Here is a 13,634-nt window from a genome sequence, read left to right as displayed (position 1 = left end):
AGGAGGCACAGTCCAAGTGACAGTGCAGGACCTGCCAGTTTGGCTTAGTGGAGGATACACAAAACTGAGTCCAGGAGGACAATCTCGGTGGAATTCATAAGGTAGCACCTTAGAAAGGAGGGAACTGCACAGAAAGAGCTCCTCAGATTGGCAGACTTTCATACACTCCACTCAAATCCTCAGTTCTGTGCATGAGAGGAAACTACCTGAGGCAAAGGGACAAACCACCAAAAAACAGGAATAGTGTGTGCAACCACCAGCCAGAGTGGAAAGACTTTTTAGATCTGGGTAAAATTCTCTGTAGAATATTGCCTTAATAGTGGGACTGCATGAGCTCTAGAAAAAAGGCTGTCTCTATTCTCCCTATGAGAACCTTAAAAACAAGCCTTGGAAAACACCACTTGTTATAAGTAACTGCATTCCAGGAGAAAGCACAACACTATTTAAAGAAATACAACATCATTCACAAAGGCCAATAATGACCAATGTCCAATCAAGATTTACGAGGCATACCCATGGCTAACATCATACACAACAGTGAAAAGCTGAAAGCTTTTCCTCTAAGATCAGGAATATCCCAAAGATGTATATTCTCACCATTTCTATTCAACAAATTACTGGCAGTCCTCACCAAAGCAATCAGGTAAGAAAAATAAATAAAAGGCACCCAAATCAGAAAGGAAGAAGTAAGTTTTCTGTTTGCTGATGTTGTATATAGAAATCCTAACAATTCTACACACAAAAAAAGCTGTTAAAACTAAAAAATAAACTGAGTAAAGCTGTAGTATACAAAATCAATATATGCAAATCAGTTGTATTTTTATACATTAACAAGGAACTTTCTAAAAATGAAATTAAAACAATCCCATTTAAAATATCATCAAAAAGAATAAAATACTTAGGAATAAATTTAATTAATATGGTGAAAGATCTATACACTGAAAACTATACAACACTGATGAAAGAAATTGAAGCTAATACAAATAAATGGAAAAATATCCATGTTCGTGTACTGGAAAATTAATATTGCTAATATACCCACACTACCCAGAGTGATACACAAATTCAATGCAAACCCTATCAAAATTCCAATGGCATTTACCCAAGAAACACAAAAAACAGTCCTAAAATTTCTATGGAACCACAAAAGACACTAAATAGCTAAAGCAATCTTCAGCAAAAAAACAAATTTAGAGGTATCATCTGCAATGTGATTTCAACATATATTATAAAGCTATATAATAATCAAAATAGTATAGTACTGTCATAAAAAGGGACACACAGATCAATGGAACAGAGTAAAAAGCCCATAAATAAGCCCATGCATATACAATCTATTAGCCTTCTACAAAAATGTCAAGAATATACAATGGGGAAAGAGACAGTTTGTTCAATAAATGGTGTTGGGAAAACAGGATATTCACTTGCAAAAGAATGAAAGTGGACCCTTGTCTTATACAATACACAAAAATCAACTCAAAATGGATTAAAGACTTAAACTTAAGAACTGAAACTATAAAACTCCTAGAATAAAGCAAGGGAAAAGCTCCTGGTCTTGAATTGATCATTGAATTGGTCAATGAGTTTTTTTATTTAACACCAAAAGTACAGGCAGCAAAAGCAAAAATAAGCAAGTGAAACTATATCAAACTAAAAACTTCTGCACAGCCAAGGAAGCCATCAACAAAGTGAAAAGACAATAAACAGAAAGAGGAAAACATTGCAAATTATGTATCTGGTAAGGATTTAATATCCAAAATATGTTAGCAACTCATACAATTCAAGAAAAAAAATTAAAAAAGAATTTTAAAAAAATTTAAAAATGGACAAAGACCCGAGAAGACATTTTTCTGAAGAAGACATAAATGGCCAACAGGTACAATGAAAATATGCTCCACATCACTAATCATAAGGAAAATGCAAATCAAATCTACAATGAGGTACCACCTCATACCTGTTAGGATGGTATCAACAAAAAGTCGAAAGATAGTAAGTGTTAGCAAGGATGTGGAGAAAAGGGAACCTTTGTGCACTGTTGGTGGGAATGTAAATTAGTATAGCCAGTATGGAAAACAGTATGGAGGTTCCTCAAAAAATTAAAAATCAAACTACCATATGATCCAGCAATTCCATGTACTGTTATATATCCAAAGGAAATGAAATCACTAGCCCAAAGAGATATCTGCACCCCATGTTCACTGCAGATTATTCACAAGATATGGAAACAAGCTAAGTGTCCATTGACAGATGAATGGACAAAGAAATGTGGTATATATAAAAGAATATTCTTCAGCCTTAAGAAAGAAAGAAATCCTGCCACTTGTGACAACATGGATGAACCTGGAGGACATAATGCTAAGTGAAATAAGCCAGACACAGAAAAACAAATGTTGCATCATCTCACTAGTATGTGGAATCTAAAAAAGTTGCACTCATAGTAACAGAGTAAAATAGTGGTTACCATGGGTGATGGGGTTAGTGGGGAGAAGGGGAGATGTTGGTCAGTGGGTACATTGTTATAAGATGAGTAAATTCTGGAGGCCTTATGTAGGGCATGGTGACTATAGTTAATAATAATACATTATATATTTGAAAGTTGTTAAAAGAATAAATATCAAGTGTTCTTACCAGAGGAGAAAAAAGGTAACTGTATGAGGTGATGGCTGTGTTAGTTTTATTGTGGTAATCACTTCACAGTGTATACATATGTCAAAACATCATGCCTTTAAGTATGCACAATTGTACTTCAATAAATCTGGAAAAAAAATTACCAGGCATAAAAGGAACAAAGAAACATTATCCATAATTAGGAGATAAATTAATTAATAAGAAAAGACTCAGAAATGTCACAGATGATGGGATTAGCAGATAAGAACATTGAAATAACCATCATAAATATATTTATTATATTCAAGAATCTAGAGGAAACATGAACATAATTTAGTGAGAAAAGGAAGATGTGAAAAAGACCCATATAGAACTTGTGGAGATGAAAATACATCTGAAATGAAAAAATACACTGGATGGATATAAAAGATTCTATTGTGATAATTTCTCAGTGTGTCATTTAACCAGTAAGATAGTGGACTGTCTTTGTTCATAAACACAAACACTCTCCAATGATTCAACAAACAACAAAAGCACATTATCAGTGATATTTTGAAACTGGGAAGTCCAGGCCATCACTACACCATGAAACCTACATGCCCTCCAATTTCAGGAACATTGATGCTACGGGCTGAGGCACACTTGACTATGCATGGCAGAATCCACAAGTTTAATTAAAGTTATGATGTGAACAAAGAGTGTCCATTAGACAAGAAGAATTTGGTCTTGGCAAGTGATATTTGCATCAATTTGCTTAATTAGATCAGTACTTTTAAAACAATTTGTGAAGCATAGTATTAAAGGCCTGAATTTCAAAGGATTTAGCAGAAGCCACAATCATGGTTTCAAACAAATCATCTGCAAGAAATTGTAGGCTGAAAATAGCAATTAGCGGCCCACAGAAAAAATTTTAATGGAGACCATTTCTATCAATTGAATAACCATGTATAATATGGCTTGGCTTGAATCACTGATAACTTAACCTTCACCAAATTTCTCAGAGTGGAAGCAAACTGCCCCTCTTTTGATTTCAGAACTGATTTCAAATAAAAATTAATCCCAGGTGCAAAATTATTCTGTGTCATTTTGGTTTTGGGGGGGAAACAAAGGGGACAGGGTTGGCAAATTTCAGTCCTAGCTTTACCTCTCCATCCTCATATTTTAAAAAAGTAAACATAATCCCTTGATTTATGGTATCAGTCCATACCACTGACTCAGTAAATGTACTTTCAGTTAAAGTTATAATCTAAAAGCCCACTGAAAAAGTATTTGTTCCAAAACAAATCCCTTGCTCATTCCTCTTCATGAAAGAGAAAAGAAATATTTGAGAGGAAAATTATCCCATGGAGAAGGTAATTTAATTTTAATTTAAAATAAGGTATACTCTCTGCTTTATGCCAAAACTTGTTTCAGAGGCATTCAGAGCATGGGTGACCAGCCTTACCATCATCCAGCTGCTTCTTACCTAAACTTTCCCTAATCAATCCTTTGGAGTTTTGCTAATCTATTGATCACTGACATTCATAAGGCCCTGAGATTCTCCAAAGTCCTGATGTCTCGTCTGATTCAGAGAAAGAAAGTGTTCAGTAAATATAATACACATTTAAAAATAATGTGCATATCCCATTATCTCCTACTACTCTTCTCTGGCTCACTGTTTCCCAGATAACAGATCCATATAGTAGAAATTACAGACACTGATAAAGAAATCCTCTTCCTCCAGTGTAAAGTATAAAACCAAGTAACTATATTGGTATAATGAGGAAACCTAAATTAAAACTGGAACTACCAATGTCTCCCAAAGATGAGAACTGGATTTAGACCACAGGGATGACCCCCATTTTCCAGAGCTATTCATTTTATTCTCAGGGAACATCTTTATGCCTACCTGGCTTCGTTAGGGTGAAAGCTCTATGTGGGCTCTTGTTGCTGTCTGTCTGTTTAGTGGGGAGTATACAGAGTAACCTAGTTCATTAGTACCCTGTGATTACCCCACCCTGTCAGGGCTCTGCTGCTGTTGGTCTCGATGAGGACCTGCAGGATATGTACTATGAGTCATTCTGGACACAATTTTCCAGGCAAATGAATCTGCAGTACAACTGCATTTATTAACTCTATCAATACTCTCATATAGTAAAAGAAATTTAAGATCATATTTTAAATTATGTACATGCTTTGCATCTTGGCTGAGTATCTACTTGAATAAATAATAGGCATTTCTAAACCTAACAAGCCTAGTTTCAGCCCTTGATCCACACCCTGTACTGCCCAGTCTGCTCCCCAGGTTGCCCTTCCAGGAAATGCAATCGCATTATTCCCAACTTCCGTGTGGTCTTGGTCTCTTTAAACCTCAAGTCCAATGCAGCAGCAAATTGTGTTGGTTGCACCCTGGGGATCCCCTTTGGCCCTCCCCACCCACACTGTCAGGTGTGGTGGCCTCCTGTGTGCCCTCCATCTGCCTTGGCCCCCCATCTCCACAGCTGCCTGGGAATGCCCTGCAATGTGAGGCCAGCCTGTCACTCTCTGCCACCTGCCCACTCTTGTGCTCCAGCACATCAGCCTCCTGGAGTGAAGCTCTCCACCCAGCACAGCCCACTCTCCTCCCAGCTCAGGTCTTCACCAAGCCACATCCTCAGTGCCTAGACATACAGCACTGTTTCCATGCTGCCTCCAGGAGTGACCCCAGGCCTGTGCTCTCCATCTCCCCTGGTGCTGTGTTCGCCAGCCCTAATACTGGATGCCCTTGGTTATTATCCTCTGCCTTCTCCCACCTGCCTGCAAGCTCCATGGGGATGCTCAACTGCTGTACCACTGGCACCTAAAAACCTACCTGGCATGTGGTAGGTGTCCAATAAGCATTTGTTTAAAGAAAAACACTGCTGTGCTTGTTTTAATAAGATGAAGAGGATGTAGCCCGAGGAACTGTCCAGGACATGAGGTCTTGGGCTAATTTTTTCTGTCTGTGTTTTTACTGCTGCTTTGAATGGACCACCTCTAGAGTTATCTGTTAAGGCATCCAAAACACTTCTGAGTGGTATGCTTCTTTGTGAAGTGATACCTCAATTTCAATTCAAATTCTGGATTCAGATGCTGGCATGGTACATCCCACAGTAACTGGTAGGTTTCCTGTATCAGCTGTCCTCACATAGTACAAAGGCATTTGGATCACAATGAATTCTTGTAGGTCAGATTACTGTTTCCTCAAAGCAAGTTCCACACGGTATTTGTTCTAAGGCATTTTATGAGTCTTTTGTGATAAAAGATCTATGATCCATAAGTTTGGAAAACATTAGGTCAAGCTTAACTATTTTTCATTGTAGACTTCTCAGTTTCTTAAGTTGGCAATGTATCATGGAAATATATAATTAAGGAGTTTCTCCACTGACTATTGTTTCTTAGAACATGCTTAAAAATGATGCTAAATGGAGGTAATAGATCAGAGAACCAGCACATGTAATAGGATCTGGGACTGTTAGGGCTCCTGAATAGCCCACCCTCCAACATACCCTGTGATTTCTGAAATTCTGCTGTCTAACCATTGCTTTGCTTCCACATTCTCACTTGCTTAGTATGATTTTTTGTCTACCCTGACTCTGGCTCCCTTCTCCCTTGGAGTGTATTCAAATAAACTTTCCCTCTGCTTCGCTATGGTATCTCTGCCTTTCAATTCTTTGTTGTGTCAGGGACAAGAACCCAGGAGAATAAACTCAATCAATAACAGTTCCATACATGTATTTAGTAACTACCAACTGCTGGTGTTTATTTGGTTCATTCTTTAAATATATACTGAGCTGGGCACTGCTCTAGGTATCAGATAAAAATGAACAAAAAAATGAACATAACCAAAAAATCACTGTCCTCACCACACAGGTGGGTAAAGCCTCCATAAACAAGATAAAGAAGTAAAATATATGGTATGTGATGCCATGTACCTGCTAGGGAGAAGGCACCTGCTGTGTGTGCAGGAGGGCACAGGACTGCAGTTGCAGGCCCCTCTCCAGGGAAGGCTCACAGAGCACGTGACAACTGAATGAAGACCTAAAGTGGGGGCAGGAGAGCCAGAGCTGCTGGGCAGAGGACTCCTGACACATATTCTACTGGTAATAAACACCAGTCAGAATGAAGACAAAAAGACTTCTCAATAAATAGAATTTTACTTGCCAAAATCTGATTTATGTCAAACTACTCAGAGATATGTGTTTATATACAGTAGAACTCACCTACAAAAAAATTGTCTTCTTTGCTTTTCTTTTAGAGGGGACACAGCGTACTTCACCAAACAAAGGATAAATTTTGTCCTTAAAATAAAAATCTGAATTCTTTAATCACAGACCAGTTTGCCCCTGTACATACAACAAACATTTCTTTCAAGCCTAAGTATATAGCACTGTCTCCTTATGACCTACAATCATCTTAAGAATTGCTGATAATTAAAATAATTAAAGCAATGAATACTTATTTATTTTAGGGTTATAACAATGTGACAAAAACTCTGCCCCTAGAAGAGTTATGATTCATGATTGAAATAATTTGCCTTTACTAAAACATTAACAAAACCTAATAATATCCTTACTCAAACTGCAGAACACCCTTCAACTTAAATCTGTATGTGCAGAAAAAAATAGATATTTTCCCCCCAAAATAACTTTGTGAAGAAGATATTGCTGTTCTTATTTGTTATCAATGATAGTAGGAGGAAGGGAAGCCATTTCCACTTAACTGACTTTCCCAAAGATTTAGTTCTCTGAAGAGCTCAAGGCAAATAATCCTTCATCTCAAAACATAAAGCATTAAGAGCCACGACAACCAGGAGCCAGGGGAAAGCCATGTAGGGAAAAAGAACAGTTGTTAAAATAATGCGCCAATGGAAAGCTCACAGTCTGGCCCTCTAATTACCTGGAAAGCCTATCCTAGAAATTCTTCGGTGAATTAGAACAAGTATGCAAATCTACAGTCATCAGAGGAGCTTTTCATTCCTCTTGTTTCCTCTTACAGGCCACCTTTTATTTTGCCTCATACTGTTGTCCTAAAAGTAAACACTGGGACTCATCAAACACCTGCCTCCTGATCTAATTATGTTTCTAGACTTCGGAGGCAGTGACTGCTGGTGACTGGAAGCTGTTGATCTGCGCACAGAGAAGCCCCAGAGCACAGAGGATGTTGCATTTTCTACCTAGACCCAGAGGCACTCACCTTAGGAAACAATCGCTGTTTCCTCATCAACTCTCAGGAGGCAACATTTCCTGTTACCACTGTATCCACCAGACAGGTAGACACGGCCCCTGAAATGGCAATTTCTGAAATTCCACTGTCTAACCACAGCTTTGCTTCCATGTTCTCACTTGTTTAGTATGATTTTGGTTCTTCTAGTAGTCAGTGTTGAACTTTCAATAATATAAGTTCCATTTCTTGATTTTTCAGCATTTACTAGGGAAGTTAAACATCTCTTCACCATTATTATAATTAGCCATTAACTTATTAACTGTCCAGTGTCCTTCTGTAAAATGACTGTTTACACCCTTTGTCCATTTTCTACTGGGTTTATTGCATTTTTACTTCTGATTTCTAATATTACAGAGACTGCTTGTCAGTACGGGACACTGCAAATATCTCCATCAGGTCCCTGATACACTTACTAATTTTGTCTTCAGTGTCCTTCACAGAACAGAAATCTTCAACATTGATATAATAAATCCATCTGTTTTTCCTATGGTCCTCTTTTAATTATTCCTACTTGAAACTCACAAAGATATTCTCCTACATTTTCTTTTAGTTCATAATTTTACCTTTCACATTTAGGGCTTTAATTCACCTGGGTTAACCTTTGTATCCAAAGTGATATGGGAACCAGCATAATATTGTATATCAACTTTATTGCAATAAAAAAAGTTTTTAAAAAATTAAAATTAAACTGGCACACACAGCCTTAAAAAAAATGATAGGGATTTCATGTTGTTTTCCTCCTAATAGTCAAATTTTCATGTATCATCAGCAAATAAGACCTGCTTCCCACCAGTTCTCATTGCCTCCGCTACCATACATCTTCTCTAAAATGGGTTTTCTTCTCTGCTCCACCGCATTCTTCTTTGGCTTCCACACATGGTGTACTGTCATAGTTTTGCAAAATGGAACATAATCTATGTCCTTGCTCCACATTTTCAAAATTGTCTAACCTTATTGCTTCATATAAATTTTAGAATCAGTTTTTTCAGCGTCCACACATACTGGTGGGGATTTTAATTGAAATGGAATTGAATGTATAGACTAATTCGAAAAGAGTAATGTTTTTATCATTATGGTCATCCTGCCCATCTTTCCCTGATTGATATTTATAGCGCAATTGCAGGATACATGTTCTTTTCAAGTGCACACAGTACATTTAAAAGATAGACCATACACAGGGCCATATAACAAGTCCACATAGATTTAAACATCTAAAGTCCCAAAGAGGATGTTTTCTGACCACAATAAAATAGAAATAGAAATCAATAAGATAAATAGGAAATCCTTTTATATTTGAAAGTTAAACAGCACACTTCTAAATGATTCATTGATCAAGAAGAAATCACGAAATTAGAAAATATTTCTAACTAAATCAGAATGAAATTATGTAAAAATTTGATAGATGCACCTAGTTTCTAGAGAGCAATCTGTAGTTTTAAATGCCTATATTAAAAAAGAGAAATTTCTAAAACCAATTAGTAAGTTCCCACTTTGTGAATTTTAAAGAGAAAGTATAAGCCCAGCATAAGTCGGAAGAAGGAAATAATGAACATAAATCAATAGATTTTTTTAAACTGAGAAAATTAATAAAGTCAAATGATAGTTCTTTGAAAAAATCAACAAAATTGATATACTAAACTAATCAAGAAAAAAAGAAGGGAAAGAACAAAAATTATCAACATCAGCAAAAAAAGAGATTATTGAGACAGATTCTACAAACATTAAAAGATAATATTATGAATAACTTTATGCCACCAAATATGAGAGCAAAATTTCTTTGAAAAATACATCCTACAATAATTGACACAAAATTGTTTAATAAAATAGTTATCTAAGATAATGAATTTATCAAAACCCTTCCTACAAAGAAAGCACCAGATTCAGATGATTTCACTGGTGAATTCCAAACCAATCTGATATGAACTCTTTCAGAAAATAGAGAAGGGATAGTTGTCGACTCATTATACATATAGTCAGCAAAACCCTAATCCTCAAATCTGACAAAGATATTATAAAAGAAAAATAAAATTGCAAACCAATCACTTCCATGAAAATATATGCAAATATACTCTACAAAATTAGCAAACTGAAACCAGAATTACCACCAAGTAGGGTTAATACTGGTAATGCAGGTTGATTTAACATTTGTGAATCAATGTAATTCACTACATTAATAGAATAAAATTGAAAACTATGTGGTCATCTTAATAGACACAGAAAAAGCATTTTTTAATCCATCTTTTATTTTTAAAAAGTACCCAGAAAACCAGGATAGGAGGAAACTTCCTCAACCTAATAAAGGGTGCCTGAAGGGAACCTACAGCTAATATTGTACTTAATGGTGAAATATTGATCACTTTCAGGAGCAAAGGAAGAATGTCCATTCTTTCTATTTCTACTCAGTACTGTACTAGTGGTGCTAGCCATCGTAAAGAGGCAAAAAAAAGAAATAAAATGCATAAAAATCAGAAAGAAAGTAAAACTGTCTTTATGTGCATCTAACATGATTATTTATACAGAAAACTATCATAATTACTGAACTATGAAGTGCTATTAACAAGGTTGCAGAATACAATGATAAGTTCAAATGTATTTTATACACTAACAAAATAATTAAAAGCTAAAAATTTTTTTAAATTCAATTACAATACCACCAAAAAATAGTTACAAATAAATTTAACAGAAAAGGACAAGACCTCTACATTTAAAAATTCAGAACATTGTTAAGAAAAAGTTAAAGAAATGTACAGGTATGTCATGTTCAAGGATTGCAAAACAATATTGTGATGTCAATTCTTCAAACTGAGCTATAGATTCAAAGGAATCATTACATAATCCCTGCAGGCTTTTTTTGGTAAATTTTGACAAACCGATAGCAAGTTTTTAATAGAAAAGATAGAAGACCTATAATGTCCAAATCAATCTTGTAAAAGTGTAACCAAATTGGAGGAATTACAACTATCTGACTTCAAGAATTACTGTAAATTCATAATCAGGACAGCATAGCACTTAAATAAGGATCCACGAGTAGATCGAAAGAAAGAATAGAGAGACTGGCCATAGACACACACACACACACACTTAAATGACAATCTGACCTGAAAATGTCACCATAGTAATCCATTGGAGAAAGAATATGGTCTATTCACAAAGTGGAATTGGAATAACTTATACCCTTATGGAAAAAAAGCTCTATCCATACCTAACACCATTTACAAAAATTGAGATAGACGATTGACCTAAATGTAAAACCTAAGATCATAAAGCCTTTAGAGGAAAACATAGAATAGCTTCCATCTTTGAGGGCAGGCAAAAGGCTCTCAAGGTACAGAAAGTAATAATTATGAAAGAAAAATTAATAAATAAGACTGTAACAATACTAAAACTTTGTGTTCATGAAAAGAAACCATTAAGAAAATGAATGAGATTCAGTCTAGAATGAAATACTCAAAAACTTTATATGACAAAGGACTGGCATCAAGGATATATAAAGAATTTCTACTAATTAAGAATAAGACAATTCAATTTTTTTCAGTGGACAAATTTTGAACAGATACTTCAGAAAAAATTTGAAGTGACCAGTAAGCATGTGAAAGAGTACTCAATATCATTAGTCACCAGAGAAATGCAAGTTAAAACTACATGAGAGAGCACTACACACTCACCAGAATGGCTAAAATTAAAAAGATCTGTAACAATAAATGCTAGCAAAGATAAGAAGCAACTAGAATTCTTACATATTATACATAGAAGTGTTAAATGGTATGACTACTTTGCAAAATGGACTGGAAGTTACTGGTCAAACTAAATATATGCCTCCTCCATGACTCAATAATTTCTCATCCAGACATTTATCCAAAAAAAACAAAAACAAGCATGTTAAAATTAGTTTCATTCAAATTGCCCAAATCTGAAAACAGCCTAGATGTGCAGTCATCAATAAAAGAATGGTTAAACAAATGATGGTATTTTCATACAATGGAATTCTACTAGCACTTAAAAAAATAATAATACATACAACAATGTGCATGAATCTCAAAATCATAATGTTTAGTGGAAAAAGCCAGTACAAAAGAATATACTTTATATGGTTCCATTGATGTGAATTTCTACAACAAACAAACCTAATTTATGGTGGAAAAGAATCAGAACAGTGATTGCCTCTGGGTGGTAGGAATGGATATTCACTGGGTGTGAGGAACTTTCTGGGGTAAGCATGTTCTATTTGGGTACACAGATATATACATTTTTTTTAAGAATCAACTAATGTACACTTAAGACTTGCATATTTTTATATGCAAAATTTACAGTAAAATTATAAAAAGTATATTAATGTATATTATATAATACCCTATGTATACTATCACATATATTTGATACATTATAACTTATAAAATATAATAATGTTCATAACAAAATTATAAACAAATATTGAACTCTAAGTAGTGATATGAAATATTTAGGGAGAAATGTCTGCAGTTGACCTTGATATATGAAGGGATAGGAAGATGGATAAACATGAGATAAAACAAGTATAATAAAATGTCTGTAGTAGAATTTTAGTTGAGCATATACAGGATTTTACTATAAAGTTCTTTAAACTTTGTTACATACTTGGAGTTTTCAAAATAAAAATAGGGTTTCTTTGAAGCACATGTATTTTGTGGAGATTTATATATCTATACATGTGTGTTTGCTTGGAAGCATACCTGCATGTATATGAGCCAAACACATTTTAAGAAACTCAATGACGGAAGAGAGGTAACATTTTTGTGGCCATGTTCTATGTGACATTGTCCTCAGAACTCATATGGACCCAGAATTGTTTTCTAAAGACACTGTGGCCCTTGCCCAGTTTGCCTGCCCAGGGAAGACACATCATCAGACCTTGGGCAGCTCTCAACACCTCAGTCTTCAGAGAGTTCTCGCCCCTTCCTCCGCTGGTAGTGAAAGCTTGCAGATGTATTTCACTAGCAACGTAGTGGGGTTTTTCCCTACTGCTGCTAGAAAAAAATGGTTCATTCATTGAAAGATACATGCATCCTAGGAACAAGCCAGACTGTCACTGATACAAAAACACAATTTAATTAAGCTATTTCCTACAACTGGCACTATGCTCTAAACATACAATGAAGGACACCCAAGAAATTTGTACGAATTTCAGTATGGTAAACAATGTAAGGATGTTGTTGATAGCACAATCCCAGGCCCCCATCAAGGAACCCAAAGTAGCCGTTTCACTGTTTCCATTTTCAGAAAAAGCTTTACTTGTCTTGAATGCCTTGTTTATTTTTATATAGAAATGTGACTATTATAACTATCTTTTTGGTGCAAGAAAGCTCAGAGACAAATTTTAGTGCACCTTTGGAAAGGACCCAGTAATTGGCACCCTGGGATAAGCACCTGGAATCATAAAACTTCCCTACCTTTATTTATCCCATGCCCTTATTGTCTATCTCATTTTTTTAATTAACTAAAGTATGTTAGGTCTTTCACTGTAGTGGTTCCTATCTTATTTTTTAAAATGAGTTATTTTTGTAACTCACACTTAGCTGCTATAATAGTTTTTATCTTTAATAATTAGTGGTCAAGATCTAATTTATTACTCCTTGTTGGGTAAATGGAAGTTTCACCCAAAATTTCCAAAATTTCCCACCTGTCTTTAGCCATTTACATGCCAATGGATGTTTACAACAACAGAGGCTCCAGTGGATCCCCTGCAAGGGATGGAGAGAAACAGCCATTCTTTCCTCCCCTCCCTTCCTGGTACCTAATTAGTCGGGTGTTTACCAGTCACCAGGGAC

The sequence above is a fragment of the Manis pentadactyla genome, chromosome 3 (assembly GCF_030020395.1).
Source record: "Manis pentadactyla isolate mManPen7 chromosome 3, mManPen7.hap1, whole genome shotgun sequence".
NCBI classification, from domain to species: Eukaryota; Metazoa; Chordata; class Mammalia; order Pholidota; family Manidae; genus Manis; species Manis pentadactyla.
This window is presented reverse-complemented; position numbering follows the sequence as displayed.